Consider the following 18,706-nt stretch of genomic DNA (forward strand, 5'->3'; position numbering starts at 1 on the left):
TTTAAATTTATAAATTAAAAAAATATATTTTGAAAATGTTGAATAAATTTGTTATTCTACAAAGATTAAGGCTGCAAAAAAACATTTAATATGACCTTTATAATTCCTCGCATTTCACTATAATTAGCACTCGTGCGAATATACTTTAAATATTTCAATACGTCTTAAAAAGACTCCTTCCTTTAGTCTGCATGACTTTGAGGTCGATGTAAATAGATTGCCTTACCTCTGTAAACCTCTCTGCACGGTTCATGTGTTTTGTCTCCACAAAACAAAAAACAACAACCATTAGTGCAAAAATGTACTTTGGCAGACAACTAGAGCCGAGCAGTTTGGTTATCATAATTTTGATGTCCATTGTTATTTAGATTTGTTTTTATGTTGTTTCCTATGAAAAAAAAATATTATTATTTTATAAATAACACAAATAAAAAAATACCAATAATAGGCCCATGGGCCACATCGCTCATCTGAGCAACAATTGACACAGTAAAATCAGCTTTATGGAATCTTATACAAAATATCAGGGCAAAGGACGATATTAAACGATATTTCATTTTTCCATAGATATTCTTATGTTTACCATTGAGCCCCATTTTTTAATATAACGATTCATAGCCATATCTCATATTGAGCATTGCAGTTAGAAGAAATTCTTAAACAACTGTGTATATATGGGATATAAACCTACATCCACCTTTGAACCCCTTGTAAAGCCAAAAAACTATCCAGAGGCCAAAGTCTAAACAGTTTGCAAGAATCGACAATATGTCCAAAAAGCTTGCATATAGGTAAAACCATGTATTAAAACATTTCGGTTTTTGTAAATACCGTAATCTAAAATGCTCTCCTTTATAAAATTGGAGCCTTCTCCCTATTGTTGCCCCACCCTACCACTGAAGATCATGATTTTAACCGATTTGAATTTACATTATCTGAGGTATGTTGTTTTTCTTTAAAGTTAAAGCTTTTCTAGGCATATTATTCATTTAAGAAGATTTCTAAAAAAAACCATAAAAAAAAAACCATTTATATTCCTATTTAAAAATTCGATCCACATAGTGGCCCTATCCCCGGAAATCTTGATTGGAGCAAACTTGAAACTACACTATCTGAGGATGCTTGAACACAAATTTCCGCTTTTCTTGCCAAATGCTTAATAAAAGACCTTTCTCCATGTATCTCCCTCTTTGTAAACATCCCCAATTGTAGTCCTACCCTACCCGCAGTGATCCTGATTTGAACAAACTTGAATCTATCCAACCTAAATATACTTATACTTTCACACAGGTTTCAGCTTTTCTGGCCATCGGTTTCTGAGACGATTTCTACAGATTTTTCTCTACATATTCCTACGTAAATATTCGACCCCATTGTTGCTCCACCCTAACCACGGTAATCACAATTTGAACAAATTTGAATCTATCCGACCTGAAAATGGTTCCACACAAGTCTCAGCTTTACTGGCGATAAGGTTTCTAAAAAGAATATTTCTACAGATTTTTTTCTATACAAGCCCATGTAAAAATTCTACCCACCTTTGTGGCCAAACCCAAACCCCGGAGATGATGATTTTAGCATACTTGCAGGTACATTACATAAGGATGCTTCCACACAAGTAACAACTATCCGGCCGAATGGTTTCTAAAAAGAAGATTTTTTAAAGACTTTCTCAATATATTCCTATGTAAAAATTTGAACCCCCCCCCCCCTCCCTGGCCCAGAATTGTGGCCCAATTCTACCCCCGAAGATCGTGATTTTTAAAATTAACATACCCTACCTGCACGAGGATGCTTCCACACAAGTTTAAGCTTTTCTGGCCAAATGGTTATTCTCTATATATTGTTCTCTTTTTAAGTGTACATACATGCATATAAAGCTCAAAAAACTGATGTACATGAAAATGACTGCAAGGATTTAGTGTAGAAATAGACAATCAATTACCCTTCTAACTCAAGAATTTAGCATCCCCTTCCTCGTACAGATTATAAAACCTGAACACAAGTGGACCCTTGATGTATCGAAATGTTATTCTGCCGGCCAGACCCCGCCTCTTGTCAGATTCTGAAGTGCCACACCGTAACTATAGTGAGAGAATTTAATAGACACAAAAAGTTGGTTATAATTATATATTCCCAAATATACGGAGATGCCCTTTTGTTGCATTATTTTATGTGTAAATCCTTAATTTATGCAAAATAGTATTATGTTATTTTATTAACTAATGTATAAAATGATCACCCGGAATATATTCGACTACAGTCATATGATCCAACTTGTATACATGTACGTAGACCATTATTCGATTTAAATCATGTCTTACCCTAAAATTAAACATTAAAGGGACTTATTGCATGCATCTTCGTGTAGACTTTACAAGCTGGACACATGTGGACACTTCGTGTAGCGATATGTTATTCTGCTTGACAGACCTTGCCTCTTTTTAGATTCTGAAGTGCCACATTTAACCTCAGTGGGTGGATGCAAAACACATCATCATTATGCCATATCACAAAAAGGCCCTTTGATCCCATTTATTCATTTAATGTATTTTTTGTGTGTAACTCCTTATTTTATCCAAAAGATTCTACTGTCATTTTAATAATAATATCTCAAATTATCATACGGACTATGTTCACTGCATACATTTTGTACATAGCTAACCTTTCATAAAAATAATATATACATCGTTGCATACATCATTTAAGTTAAACATTTTATCAACAATACTTATTAAAATCAACACTACTAATCATACTTTACATTTTGTATCAATAATATTAATTATTTAATAATGTGTAAGTTTGGTTGTGGGTTGTTGTTTTTTATTTTGAAACATGACTTGTGAAATTCTGATCAGGTTTGGATAATTAAAGTTATAAACAATTATTGTAGAATTGTTTTATAGAAGTAAAGAGATTTTGGTGGGTTTTTTTTACAACTTGAAAACTATGCTACATATTTCTTTAATAATTTTGACTATTATGAATGATATCTTTTGGTTGAAAATCTTAAAAAAACAAGAAATGTTTGTGAAACACTTTCGCCCCCTCCCTTGGAAACATCCACAAAGAAAATGAACGTAAACTGCAAAAATTTTGAATCTTTTTAGGTCCAAGAGGCATCATAACTCTGTCGATCGTAACCAATATCAAACTTGACCTAGATATTATCATGATAAACCTGTATACCAAATTTCATTTCAATATGTGCACCCTTTGCGAAGAAAATGAGCGGAAACTGCAAAGAACTGGAATTTTTCTACGTCCAAGAGCCATAACTCTATCGAAAATTGCTCGATCGTACCTAATATTATCATGATAAACCTGTATACCAAATTCCATTTCAATATGTTAATCCTCTGTGAAGAAAATGAGCGGAAACTGCAAATAACTGGAATTATTCTACGTCCAAGAGCCATAACTCCGTCGAAAATTGCTCGATCGTACCCAATATCAAATTTGACCTACATATTATCATGATAAACCTGTATACTAAATTTTATTTCAATATGTTCATCCTTTACGGAGAAAATGAGCGGAAACTGCAAATAACTGAGTTTTTCTACGTCCAAGAGCCATAACTCCGTCGAAAATTGCTCGATCGTACCCAATATCAAACTTGACCAAGATATTATCATGATAAATCTGTAAACCAAATTTCATTTCAATATGTTCATCCTTTGCTAAGAAAATGAGCGGAAACTGCTAAAAACTTGAATTTTTCTACGTTCAAGGGACATAACTCTGTCGAAAATTGCTCTGTCGTTCCTAATATTATCCTGATAAACCTGTATACCAAATTTAATTTAAATATTTTCATGATAAACCTGTATACCATTTTGATATGTTCATCCTCTGCAAAAAAAATAAACGGAAACTGTTGGTGGACCGACCGACCGACAGACAGACAGCAGCAAAGCAATCTGCCCTGCCTTCGAAGAAGGGAAGGATAAAAAGATATTTGGAACTTTAATCCTTTGTTTGAGGATGTTTTATAAGTAATTTCAAAACAAACATCAATTTTGACAAAGGTAATAAATATGCAGTTAAACTTATTTCAAAGCAACACAAAAAATCAATATGTCAAACATATATGAGATATAAGCAAGGAAGGATAACTCTGTCAAATCTATCAATAAGTATTTGCCTAATAAGAGTAGTATTCCCCTGTCAGTATTTACATAGATAATTAAATATAGTGACTACTATACTTCTTCAACATAATCTTAGTTAATGAATATGTATATATGTAAATAATCAATATTATAAATATTAAGTTAATATGGACAACACATATTATATTATCATTATTTCTTTTTATATTCTTATTTGTTGATCAAGATTACAGATTATCTATTCTTCATTAACTTTTGATTAACAAAAAAACTATATATGGATATTAGTTTCCACGAAAATGTTGTCATCTAAACTTCAATTAAAAATCTTTTTGAAATAAGTATTCATGGTAAGAGGATATCAATGAACTTTGCAAACATAATTGCAGGCCTATTATACCGGTTTCACGGTATAAACATTGCACGTTTCTACTCTCCAATACTCTCCCTGGAGGTCTGATGTTAATTTGATAACGATACACTGGCGTCGGAAGCAAATTGCAAGTGGGTGGGGTGGGGGAAGGGGGGCTAGACTAATCCTCAGAATTATTGAGAAAAAAGTCATTCCCAAAATCATGGAAATCCTAATCCGTGGGGGGGGGGGGGGGGGGGGGGGGGAGTATACCTATGCTTCCAAACAAAAAAACCAACTTAGTTATCCAAATTGTTCTTTCCAAAATCATGAAATATTCCTAATCCTGGGGGGGGGGGGGGGGGGGGGGGGGGATAGTAATATGCTTCTGAATCCAACTTCTCATTCTTTCAAGGTAAACTTAGGAACAATAATCTTTCCTGCGAGAAAATGTGGGGAGGCTGAACCCTCTATCATCCTATGTTTCTAATGCTTAGATATAACTTTGCAAAAAAAAGTGCCCTTCCCCCCCCCCACCCCCGTTTCCGACGCCTATGCGATATGCTACCAAAATTGTAAATTGTATATGTCACACAATGTAGGGGTTCTATGTCTAGGGTGGGGGTAAAAATGTTCATAAAGTTTAAATGTATATCATGCTTGATAATCTTGTAATTTACTTTAATTGAAAAATATGAACCGGACACGAATTTTGCACTTGTCCTGTGAGTGACCTTAACCTTGCCCAAATGAAGATGTTTTTGTGAAGATGGAACAATGTTTCTCCATAAGAAAGATATGGACCAGACATGAATTTTGCACAGATAGACGGACAATGTGATTCCTATATACCCCCAAACCTCGTTTACGGGGGTATAACTAGGGTAAGAAAGGGATTCTATAAGAGTATCTATATCAAAGATTAAGTACAGCTAGTGTAAATGCAAAATAAAAAGAGAAATACCGAAATTATAATTTTGTCAATTTAGTAGGGCCGTATTTCACATCATACATTCGGGTTCAAAGTAAAACGATCCAAGTCATATCAAACAACTAATAATGATTTTTTCTTAAGATGTTGTCTTAAAACTGCAATATTACAATGCTTATTTATGTATATACAATTTCAGAGGACCTATTGCAATTTGTAACCGTCCGCGAACGTTATCCATCTGTGTGCATTAACAATTGAACATTTTAACTTCTTCTTGACAAAAAACTGCTAATTTTATTCAAAACGTGTTATACATTTATGCTATATTTTTGGGGTAATATGAACATTAACTGTAAGATTCATAGTCTTTCTTTTACAGGTGCCATGGGCAAGGCCAAAATCGTTTAGCTTTATGTAATGTATTATTTATTAATCAGGCAATTTATTCAACGTCATTTTATCACAAACGTCACGCAAAAGTAACCTAAGCGTTAAGTAAGATTGTATTATTCCGGAGGATATCAATCTTTTAAATGCGGGAACCTGAATATCTCCTACCAAAGTCTATATTGTTCTCAGTCAATATTAACCATCATCTTGCTTGACAAAATATCGAGAATGTCCCGTCATATATTACCCATGGCAAAGTGAACTGCCTATATAAGCAGGAGATATAGCAGTTCATGCGGTATCCACGACAAAAAATGTTGTGTATCGGCAAACCAAGTAAATTAATGGAATTAAATATGTTATTAGGATATTACACATATTTCTCTTAAGTAGTACTGCCTGAGGATTCTTTCACGTAAGTTTAAGCTTTCCGGGCTGATTGGTTTCTGAGGAGAAGATTTTTAGAGACTTTTAAGAATCTGGTTTACCTTGGTATTTTAATTACTTTTTTGTCCTTATTAACGATAATAAAATATTTTTTTTCACAGTAAAACTTTCCTTTTTTTGGCGTTAACGGCATTCCATACCTATACTGTGAATAAAAGGTCAAAGGTATGTAAGGCAATAAGGAAATCATAAATCGACCAATCAAAATAAACTCAGATTTGTAGTTCCGTACATACTTCAAAATATTTTTTTCCTTGGTTTAATTTTTATATTTTTCTTATTCAGTTTTAAAAAATGGTTGTACTAATGACGGTATCACAAGCATATTTTGATCATTGATCAATTTTCGTAGGGACTACTTCTTTCAAGGCCTATGTGTGCTGTTTACATGCAAAAAAGACACGTGGTTTAGAGATTAGATTCGTTTGTAGGAGGATTTATTTTTTAAATGCTGTATCAGGTGCCCGTTTTTGTTGCCAGAGATCCACGTAATCGCCATTCTTGTTTTAAATACATGTACATGTACGTGACAGACTAAGGTCGTAATTCTTCTTCGCACAAAGTAGGTAATTAATAAAGTATCATTAATAAAATAAATTCATACTCTTAGTGAAATGTGATGTTTTGTAACAGTGGGGTTTCTTTTATTTTAATTTAAACTAATTCACCTACATACTGCGTGTAAGAATTCTTAAAATTACAATAAATAAGTTAACTTCCGACGGAACAGTATTTGCGGTGTACCGGTGTCGACTCAAGTCGTACACAGACCAATACGTATAGAGGTCACCTCGTCCCGTTTAAAAAAAACAAAAGTCAACCCGTATACAAAAAAAATCCCGTTTAAAAAACCGAAAGTAAACTCGTAAACAAAAATAGTTGGTAATACCACTACAATATGTTGTATATACAGAAAATCAAAGTCAACTCGAATACAAGGTTTTTTTAGTTTATTAGGTCTACATATTATAGACGAATTGACGTTAGACTATTTACAGAAAATGGACACCAGCTGTGATTTTTTTTCTTCAAACAATCTAATAAAGAGTATCTTAATTAAGCATCTGAGAGGTCATAGTTTTAAACGCCGCGTTTGTTGTTACAGTGATGCAGTAATCTCTATAAATGATTGCACAATTATAATAATTGGAACAGAGTTCCGTTTGAATCTCTTCAATTTCACGTCAATAAATACTTATGTATGATACAATAAATATCAAGTTGACCTGTATACGAGTTGCTTTGTGTGTGTATCCGAATCCGAATCCTTTAAATAATCAACCCATACACATCATATAAGAATTATTATTATTTAATTAAGATATCTATCAAATTCATATATTCCTCTACATTTATGCAGTAATATTTTTATTAAAACTATTTAACTTTATGTTTATTAATTTTATAAAACGTACCTGGGTACGTTCTCTCTTGGAGAAAACGTTCCCTAAGAATTGGGTTCGTTTTCTCCTGGGTACGTTTTCTCTTGGGTACGTTTTCTCCTGATACCTCTATCATACAACCACCAATCAAAGCGTCGCGTGGCGTGCTAATACATGTAGTTCAAAGGTAGTATCATTGAAAACACAATTAGTAAATGTTTCCAACATTTTACGTGAGTATTAAATGTAGATGTTGAGTTAAAGAAAAAACATATCATCTATAGGGTGATAAAATTTCAGCATTATATAGGTGTAAAGAAACTGCATTGTACAAACTATCATTAAACCAGGGATGTATGTATAATATACGTCCCTGATCAGGCAATGTTATAATATAGAAACTGTTCACTTATAGCGTCAATAATACAGGATAAGAGCCTGACAGGCCTTATTCACAGTTAGGATATTAAAGTTTAATACTCCATGCACAGCTGAGTTGGTGGTGAGCTACCCAGTGCTGTCCTGAACTCGTCTAAGGAAGTACAAAGGATCAATGAGACTACCACTGTTATTCCAATCCCCCATGGTTCGTTGTAAAAAAAAAAAGAGAGAGAGAAAATGTATACACATCCTTTCTGGTAGATGGAGTACATAAGTAATATATGTAATGAAACTATGCTGATTTTTTTTACCTTCTCCAGTGATCCCAATAATAGTTTGGGGTCATGGTTTTACAATGTTTTTTTTAATTTAATCTATATCCATGAGTTACGGGCTTTTGATAGTGCAATTTTTTTCAAGTAATAAAAACTTTTCAGGTTTTTTCTCAAATATAATTCATTGTTATAGTGACAATCAGCAATCCATTATGTATTTTTGATGTTTTGTTTTTAAATCAACACATATTTTGTAAGCTATTTGACATTTTATGGATCTGCTTTAATCAGAGTTTTGACTGACGTCACCTATTTTAGATAGGAGTATGATGCGCTGTTATAGAAAACAAGAGATGTTTGTAAAACACTTATGCCCCTCTCCGTTGGACATACATTATATACATCATGGGCAGTATACATGAAAATGAAATTAACCTTTTTGAATTTAAAATCAATAGGGGTCATCTACCGGTACTGAGATGCATCAACCAATCAAGTATGCCGTGTGTGAGCCAAAAGTTTTAGAATTTTAAAATTATAGGTTGCACAATTCTTCTACAACACATCTTTGGAAAAAACAAGTTTTTTATGTTATATCTTTAATTTATTTGTTCAATCTTCGCAGATACGTTAATATACTTGTAGAAATAAGCTGTATGCATTTTTTGTGCATTATAAATGAAACTGTGAATATAATGAAATATTATCATAAAGGTGGAATAACACACCTAGAAAAAGTGACTCAATTTCTCAGTAAATTATTTGATTATGAAAGATATTTTGATAAATAAACTTTCTTTGTCAAATAAGTTTGGGAATAGAAAATGAATATCTAAAAATTCAATTTAGTAAGTAACAACGAAAGCCCCTGCAGTATTTGAACTCAGGATGTACAGATCAAGAGTCCGACACTTTATCCACTCAGCTATGGAATAAGTTACATGTTGGGATCTATAAAAGGGGCATGGTCAAGAATTGGGTCAATTCTATATTTTTCTGTTTTTATTATTTACATTGCTTTAGGAATGCATTTCTAATGATCAAATGAATCAAATTTGAGAGTCAGTGGTAAAGTTATAAGCAAGATAGAGGGCTCACAATTCTTTCTCATGTAAACAAGGTTTGTGTCCCATTTTTTGTTTACATAGGTTCAATATACCTGTAAACTTTTATTTCAATCTAACCTGTATATCTTCTTTTTCATTGTCAGCATAAATAAACAGTTCTAAGTGTTTAACATATTAATTTTTGGTCTAAAACTGGAATTTTTACTTCAACAGTCAAAATGTATTATAAGCAAAAGCTTTATTTACATTGCAAAGAGTTGTACATGTAAGTAGCTGTTACTCGCTTATAATACACAGAGCAACAAATGAGATTCAAACTTTGATTGCTTATTAAAAATGCCCTAGTGAAGCATTTTAAACATTAAAATCGAAAAAATAAGTTTTGACCAAAATGGTGGCCATGCCACTTTTTTGTGATGACATGTTATTTCACCTTAAGGCCTGCAGGTCTCTTAAAACCAAAAATCTTGGTCCCTGGAGCTGAGGTTTAGATAATCCAAGATTCCTCCAACTCTTAAACCCCCTACCCCCTTTTTTATGAATGAATATTTTTCAAACATCAAACAATAAAAGCAGGGTAACAGGCAGAGGGGTCTCAGATTAGGGTTTAGACTTCAAAATTAAACTAAAAATGCAAACATGGGACTCTCTGACAGGTCAGTCTGAGGGATATGGGACTCAGGTGACTGCCAAGGTTTGAAGGCCTCTTGTTTAATGTGTGGGAGTAGAGATATTTCCAAAAAATTGGCCTTTTTACATATTTGGCCCTGCCCATGAAGCCCTGGGGAGGGGGGTAAGGTCATGAATTCCCGAAATTTAAATTCCTCTTATCCTAGAGATGGTGACAATTTTTTCCCTTGTAATTTTCAAGAAGTTATAAATAGATGAAAAATTGTTATTGGAGGAAGCAAGACGGACAGCAATGACGTAGGCCAATGGCAATTATTCACACGAGTGACTTAGGTGACCTAGGTAAAAATTGTAAAGGCATTCAACAATGATTTTCAAGTGTCCATTCAATATCTGAGAGGCTGAATAGATTGGGCAGAAAAATTCTGTTGAAACAGCAATTGTTAAAAACATCCATTGACAGATTTTCGTCCATGATCTCAGCAATAGGTTAATTACTTTATAAAGATAGGACCCCCAAGGTTGCAATGAATATGAAATCAAAATTGTAAAAAAAAAATGTGTTATCATGGTTATACATGTTATAGAAATATTTTGATTTTTACAACTTATTGATGACTGGTTATGTATACAATGTTATGACCACACGCACCTGACTTAACATAAAAATAAATACCCTATATCCAGGGTTTTAAACTAAACTTGAATTTTTTGCTAGCCATGTGGGCTACTAAACTTCGTCATTCCAGGGGACCACATCAAAATTTAGTTGCCCACACTTTAAATTTAAAAAAGATAAAAAAAAAAAAAAGAGGGTTTCTTTATCTCATTTAATAACATGCCATTGTACATATATATTCATTCATATTAAATTTCGATTTTTGTTCAAATTTTCAAACAATTTATTTTCTAAAATTCATAACTCAAGTCTTCTGAATCAACCACATATCTTGTTGTTGCTTTACATCTATATTGGTTAATCCATCTCCTATCACAAATAAAAATCCTTTTCTTTTGGCTGGATGATACAACCATTGCCATAAATCGAAATATCATAACAATGCCGAAATCAGTTAGATGCTTTGAAAGTAATGTTTCTTGGTAAACTATAAAACGCTTGACTGATGAAGACCTTCAGTAGTCTTGATCATCAAGACATTTAGACTTCACAGTGAAGATAGGTAAAGATAAGCATCTGAGTGATCAACCTAAATTAAAATACGAAACATTCGGACAAATTTGGAAAGAAGATGTGTTGGCATCAGGAATTGTTTAATCGCCATGTGGGCCCCTGGCATTGCATTTTAAAATCGCTCACACGAAAACTTAGTCACAAATGGCGAGTGGGCGACTGTTAATTTCAAACCCTGCTATATCTTATATTACACTAGGTACCCATCGTTGACATCTTGGATTTATTTCACTGTCATATCAGCTGAAAGTTTTGCATAAAACTCATCAGTAAAATTATTCTGCAATCACAATCGGTCATACAACATCTAAGCCTACAACCAATTCAACCAAAACGGTACACCACACCTGTCATCAATGAAAATCACCCCTCAATCTGCATCTATCCAAAGTATGACACAATTATGTCAACTGCCATCCACAATTTAGCCTTCCGTCGCAGTAGATGCAGATTAAGGGGTAATTTTTATTAATGACAGGTGTAATGCACCGATATGGTAGAATTTGTTGCAAGCTTAGATGTTGAATGACCGATCGAGATATGATATGACAGTTTGAAAAAAATCCACGATGGGTACCTTGTGTATTATTAGATATAGCCTAGGGTATTTTAAATCATTCTTATTATGAGAATCAGGTGCCTGTGGTTTTGACCAAGTAACTATCTGGTAAAATATTGTAATCTCTATGTTTTGCTATCGAGTTTTCATTAGAAATGAGTGTGAAATGCAAGAGGTGCAGTAGCTGAGACTGAGAGAAAACTGTGACAGACAAATGGAACAGGAAACCAAACAAACATGTATGTATAATCTTAATATCATATCGAAACATCTCGCGCAACTTTCCTCAAATTATACAGTTTAATTCAAACGCATTTAAAAAGTATTAATAAAAATGATTTCCAATTCATTTTTTTCATATTGCAGACCAGACTGTAAACACCCAAGTTTAAATTATGATCACCTGATTATGTGATGTTGCAAGCTTATTCAGTATTAAACAAGAAGGATTTCAAGCAAGATCATCATGCCTGTAATGGGCTTATGCACACGGAGACAAAGAAAATGACAGAGACTCGACAAATGTTTTTGAGTCGAGGGGCCCCCAAATGAAGTGATATTGACGTTCTTTTTTATTTATTCTCTGATCAGGTATGGAGATGGTAGTCTATATGTTTAATAATATTGTTACTATTTATTCCTTTGTAAAAAAAGTAATGAAAGATGAAGTAATTTTTTTTTGTCAATGTCAAAAAATATTTTTACAATTTTAGTTAAACAAACTTGTTGTCAAGCCTCTTCCCGAATGCTACTTTTACCAAGCACATGAACTGATATACACATTATGTGAATTTTTTATTTATAAATATGCATCAGGAAATATTCATTGTAAGTTGCAACCATAGTTTTCAAACGACTCCAACATGTCCAAGGAATAACCTGATACATTTGTCTCAGTTTTTTCTTATATAGAGCTAATCACACTGACAAAATTTGGGTCTGATTTCCAACATTGCAAAAACAGCTTTTATATGAAAAATATGTAGCTTTTAACCGAAACAAATTGTTTACATTTCAAACACCATTTTCACTCCCTAAATACCATTTCTTTCTTTCTTTTAGGATATGTCACACAAAGAGCCATGAAAAAATACTTAGAGGAGCCAAGTGCTTTCCAAATTATATCTGACAACTTTGAAGTCATCAGTACCTGAAAAACTGAACAATATATGTCTGTGAAAAGAAAAAAGGATCTTTTGTGAAAAATAGAACAGAATTACTTAGTTTTGGCAGAGTGAATATATAAAGTGTTTAAGTGCATTTCTTTACACATTTCTCCATGAATCAATGGATCCCATCATAAAATTGAGTTTGCTTTGATATCAACTAATATATATTGTGATTTGGAAGTTAAAATCATGTGAATTTAGTGGCTAACAATTCTAGTGCCTAGTAAAGGTATGTACCATACTTTAATTATGAAAATTAGTTTGCCCACACCAACAAAGTTTGGGTGTATGCTGGAATCACCCTGTCTGTGAACACAATTTTGTCTTCAACTTTGTTTTGTTAATCATAATTGTTTTGTGTAAGTTTTCAATGAACATTTCTCAGCTAGTTCCTATCCATCTTATTTTCCCCACCCAAAAATAGCAGTGTTTTTTTTTTCAAAAATATAACTCACAACCCATCCACCCCATAGTAAGCATCTCATTGATTTATTTTGTATTCCTGCACGCCATTCCCTTAAATATACTAGGTTTATGACATACCAACCTTCACTTCAAGTTTTTGCCATGCATATACAACTTGATTAAGATAGATTTTCTATATTTAAGCTGTGCACGATTTCTCTCTTTTCTTCTTTATTTAGGTTTAATATTAAGTTGAAGTACTCGCTACTGCAAGTTCTGTATGTTTTTTATCAAGTAGCTTTTAATACAATACCATTCCAGTTTAGTTAGTAAATCACATAAGCAAAATAATCACAAATTGTAACAAGCATTCTGAGAGTATAGCATAAGCAATACACTTCCCCTACCGGTTTGTGGAAATTGTAATGTTATGCAGAATATCGAACCCGTACATTATAAAATTCGAATATAAAAAATTAATTTTCTCGAAAATATGTCAACCAGACGCTACAAAAGTCTAAACTTGATCTGTACTTTGACATTTTGAAGCTGTTCAGCAAAATTTATATTATTCCTCAAACGCATAAAGAAAAAAAGTGTGGAAAACTGAAGTGGGACAGACAGACAGACGGACGCAGAGGAAAGCTATAGTCCCATACGGTGAAAACCTGTAGAGGACTAATAAAATTGACCAGTTTATTCGTCAGAACAAACATGCAAAATGGATTAAACATCTACCCATTTATATTGACGATGAAATTGTAGTGCCAAAATTTACGATGATGAGTTGGAGTAAAAATATTGATAATGAAAAAAGAAATTTTGCTTATATACAGGTCCAGTACAAACACTAAATTTTAGAACTGTAGATTGAATTACAAAAGAAGATTTTTTTGATATGATAAAAATCTTGATAAACATTTTTGAAATATAAGCAAATATTGTACTTGAATGCTGCAATAATTTACAGCTTTGAACTAACTTGAAAACAATTCATGAAAAAATCACTTTTGAAGATGTGTCTCCTTCAGTTAACTTGCAATTCAAGTTGGGACTCTACTGGCGTGCGACCAGTTCTCGCCGAGTACCATTTCTCGCCAGTACATTGTGACGTCATTTTATCAACACATAAAATTATAGACGAAAAATGACGTCACAATGTACTGGCGAGAAATGGTACTCGGCGAGAACTAGTCGCACGCCAGTATACAACTGGTTAAGGTGTGAGCAATTGTATCAGCTACTTTTTTGATGAAATAACAAAACAGTTTGGGTTAACATGACAATGTAAATATTTAGCGCAATAAGAAGTAATAACCTTTATCCATTCCTCAACACACCATGGTGTACATTTACTTCATGAAAAAGCATTTAATTTAATTATTATTTTTTTTTATTTATTCATTTGTTTAATTTTTTTTTTTTGCTTAAAACTTCAGAAAAAAAAACCAGTGACGTTTGAATCATCTTTACTCTGGGCTGCTTTTTAAAGCTACCTAGTAAAATCATTGGTTGTCACTAAATAATCCAAATTAGCCCACTATCGGGTAGGTAAACAATATTAAGGATCGGTAATTTCGCTACATTTCGTGATTGTATGGGATTTTTCTACATTTCGTACTTTGAAACTATATTAAATTACTTAAAAACGTCGTACCTTTCGATGAATTACATGCACAGATCTCGTTACGATTCACATGTCACATTTTTCTCGATAAATCACCACTTCATGTAAAGATCACGTCTGCTGACCGCCATGTTTTATCAAACAGCCTACAACTTGACTAGTCTGGTACCCGCCCCCGCCACTGCGTTTTCACTTCGTTTTGGGGTCAGGTAAAAGCCGGCGCCATTTTGAAAATGGCGACCTCCATGACTGGGATGAGGTAGGAATTTACCACCGAAGAAAAAATCGGGAATATCTTCTTATGACTATGAAAAATAATTCAACCAACCCACACCGAGTGTTAATGACAATCAGTTGTATGGGAAAATGTAGTTTTTTGAGTATGTCAGAGCCCTTTTATTTATTTATCTCAGTTTTTTGCAATGTTTACATACCCCCCGAATTAAATATCGATCTATAATTATTTAACCAAGGATGTCTTAACTTTCTAAATGAGTCGACAAGTTTACATAAGCTATACACTAATAGAAATCACCGAAAAATCGGCAGGGCCACGCTTACATGACTGGAATTGCAGGTGCTAGAGCTCGAATTTCCTCTATGTCAACCATTTAACATTATCATATTAGATTTAGCTTGGAATAAATTAAAAAAAAGAGTTTTTGCATAGTTTGATAAGGACATGCATGATGATATACATTATTTGTCAATAGTTATTGATACAGAAAACAATCACAATGAAATCCTTTCTGACCAGCTGCCCAAAATTGTTAAAACTTTATCTGTAAGACTGATAATTCCATCAGTAGATGGTCATAACTCTGTGCAAGAGATATATAATTTTGTATTGAAGCCACTATTACTTCAGCTAGTTTCATTCTCAGAAGAATTTCCTTTTCCTTTTGTAAGCTACAGTGACCAGTGTGGGTATGGAGTAGAGCTGGCACAACATACTCCTTGGTACACCTTAGATGATCAACCACCTTGAGTAGAACAGCCCTTTTGTCAACGCTATTTCAGTACCATCCCTAGTAGCCTCCAGAGGTAGGTAAAATGTCACAATTCTTCATTAGATCTAGAAATGTAGTTCAGTGAATTTTTTTTCTGTTTTCAAAAGGGAGTCAGTCCTTGGCTGTTGAATTGGGAAAAATCATCAAACTTTAAAATTTGGTCAATTGCAAATACATGTAACTAATGTCATTGTCTTTATTGATAAGCTATATTCTAATTTCATCTTTTGTGCATTAGATTATAAGTATAATTAATCTTTTTCTTTACTCTTTAAAATTCATTCTTACTCTTTAAAATTCACTGTATAAATATTTGCAATGGGAAAGAGCCGAAATCCAAACAAAATTGAGCTGTATACAAAAAATAATATAAGATATACCTGCATTATGAAACTCATCAATTTCATTTAAAAATAACCTGGATAGCTTAATGGAAAAGCACTTGTTTGACACAAGAGATTTAGGTTCAAATCCTAATCTGGGTAAAATTTGAAGTTGATGAGTATTTGATGATACAGTGCAGTGTATTGGAATATCAAGCACTATATAATTTTGTTTTCCCTTGGACTGAAATGTCACATTTTCATTGGTTTAAACATAGCACGTTACTGCCTCATATATCTCTATATTTGTTCTGTGAGAAATAATATTAGGCAATATGGCCGTCATTGGTCGACGCTTCGCTTACTCATTTCGACATTTCATAGTATTTTATACATAAACTGCATGCCGTAAGTTCTTAAAGTATTTGGAGTAGTTCCCCTTTGAAATTCTTTAAAATTAGAGTAGTTGCCCTTAGAATATTGACGTCACATTGTTTTGTCTGGAGCAGAACAAATGGCAGCGTAGAAATTTGCTCAAATCTCTGCAGAGGAAAGGGAGAAAACATTCAAAATTGAATAGCAACAAAACATTGTAAGTAAACATGGGTGAAGCAAAGATTTTGAAAGAGTATTTGTAAGGTGAGATTGAAAATCTTGAAGAGTTTAAATGAGTTAAATTGGACGAGATGTAAAGGCATCTTGTACATGGCTTTGCGTAGATCATCGCTATTTGTGAATAAATATGTCGCTTGAAAGTCCTCGAGAAAACAAAACACTTATTAGGTTAGTTACTGACTCACTACGGAAATATATTGGGTTGATCAATCTCATAGAAGGTTCGGCTTCGCCTCGCCATCTATGAGATTGATCAACCCAATATATTTCCGTAGTGAGTTAGTAACTAACCTAATAAGTAATAATATGTACATTGTACAGTAGCAAGTCAAGTAAAATTTAAAACTTCATTTGCCATATATCCCTACTGACTATGGCATATGTTCCTGACTCGAGATACCTGAATTGATTTTCAATTTTTTTTTATATATTAAAATCCAGTGGTTTACAACACCTTTTTACTATTCAGTTTTGTGTATGAACTGACAATGAGATTCACAGATCTACTGGTAAGTTTAACATGGTGAAACTATACTTGATCAGCGTTAGTTTTTCCTAAATTGAGAAGGCTCCATGATCAACTTTATCATCAAAGAGATCTACCAAAATCTTTCAGATATGATTTGTGTATCTATAGACTAATATTATTTAGTAAAGTAAAAATCCATCAATTTTACATTTTGGGTTTTGCTTCTACAATACTATTAAAGAAGAATTAGAATGACATCTGGATTATCTCAGGTCTGTATAAATTCTCAACAAAAATGCAGCAAAAATGGACAACACCACCATACCACTGAAATGCAGCCTCATTTGTCATACATTTCAAGAGACATGGAAATATTGCTCTAATATCAGGAACTCTTGAAAGAAAAGAAAAACATATACATGTATATAGAGTTACACTTATAATCCAGAAGTAAATAAATGAAATCAAACGAACTGGCATCTTTGTCGAGGATCAGCTGAAGGCCTCTCGGCAGATGTACTGGCACAATTCAGATATCTAATATAATGGGTTTTTTTAAAAAACAAATCAAAGGTGCAGCAGAATGTATTACATATTTTAAAAAAGAAAGAATCCACGGATTCCACGTGCCAGTATCTTGGTAAATACAAGTACATGCATTTAGCTTATAAAAAAGGCTCTTTTAATCATCTTGTAAAAAAAAAAACCTGGTTAATATACCTTTTTTTTTTTGGACATGATAAACCATTATAACAACTCAGTTCTTTGTAGCCTGGCCCCGCCGTCACCAACTTTCCTCAAGAAAATACTCAGCCTTAAGTCTGAATTTTTACCTCAAATTCATGCCCTTTTCTTTAAAAGAAATAAATGAAAACGTACTTTAATTTATCCGATTTTATCCTAGGTATATTATCCAAAAGAACAAAACCAACCAGGTGTGTTTTAGTATGACCTACCAACAAAAACTAAAACAAAGGAAATTCGAGCTCTAGCACCTGCATTTCCAGTCATGTAAGCGTGGCCCTGCAGATTTTTCGGTGATTTCTATTAGTGTATAGCTTAGGTAAACTTGTCAACTCATTTAGAAAGTTAAGCCATCCTTGGTAAAATAATTATAGATCGATATTTAATTCGGGGGTATGTAAACATTGCAAATAAATAAAAGGGCTCTGACATACTTTAAAAAAACTACATTTTTCGATACACCTGATTGTCATTTACACTCGGTATGGGTTGGTTGAATTATTTTTCATAGTCATAAGAAGATATTCCCGATTTTTACTTCGGTGGTAAATTCCTACCTCATCCCAGTCATGGAGGTCGCCATTTTCAAAATGGCGCCGGCTTTTACCTGACCCCAA

At 33.2% G+C, this 18,706-nt stretch overlaps 2 long non-coding RNA genes across 2 annotated transcripts; one reads left to right on the forward strand and one right to left on the reverse strand.

The window, feature by feature from the left end:
• Positions 1–231: 231 nt before the first annotated feature.
• Positions 232–15,044, reverse strand: LOC128182674 (uncharacterized). The gene is made up of 3 exons (XR_008243451.1): positions 14,959–15,044; positions 1,539–1,644; positions 232–388 (listed from the first exon to the last, which is right to left on the reverse strand). It is a non-coding gene; the product is annotated as an uncharacterized LOC128182674 (long non-coding RNA).
• On the forward strand, positions 11,817–12,866 carry LOC128182673 (uncharacterized). The gene is made up of 3 exons (XR_008243450.1): positions 11,817–11,966; positions 12,094–12,318; positions 12,790–12,866. It is a non-coding gene; the product is annotated as an uncharacterized LOC128182673 (long non-coding RNA).
• Positions 15,045–18,706: the final 3,662 nt, after the last annotated feature.

Source organism: Crassostrea angulata, chromosome 5, assembly GCF_025612915.1.
Source record: "Crassostrea angulata isolate pt1a10 chromosome 5, ASM2561291v2, whole genome shotgun sequence".
NCBI lineage: Eukaryota > Metazoa > Mollusca > Bivalvia > Ostreida > Ostreidae > Magallana > Magallana angulata.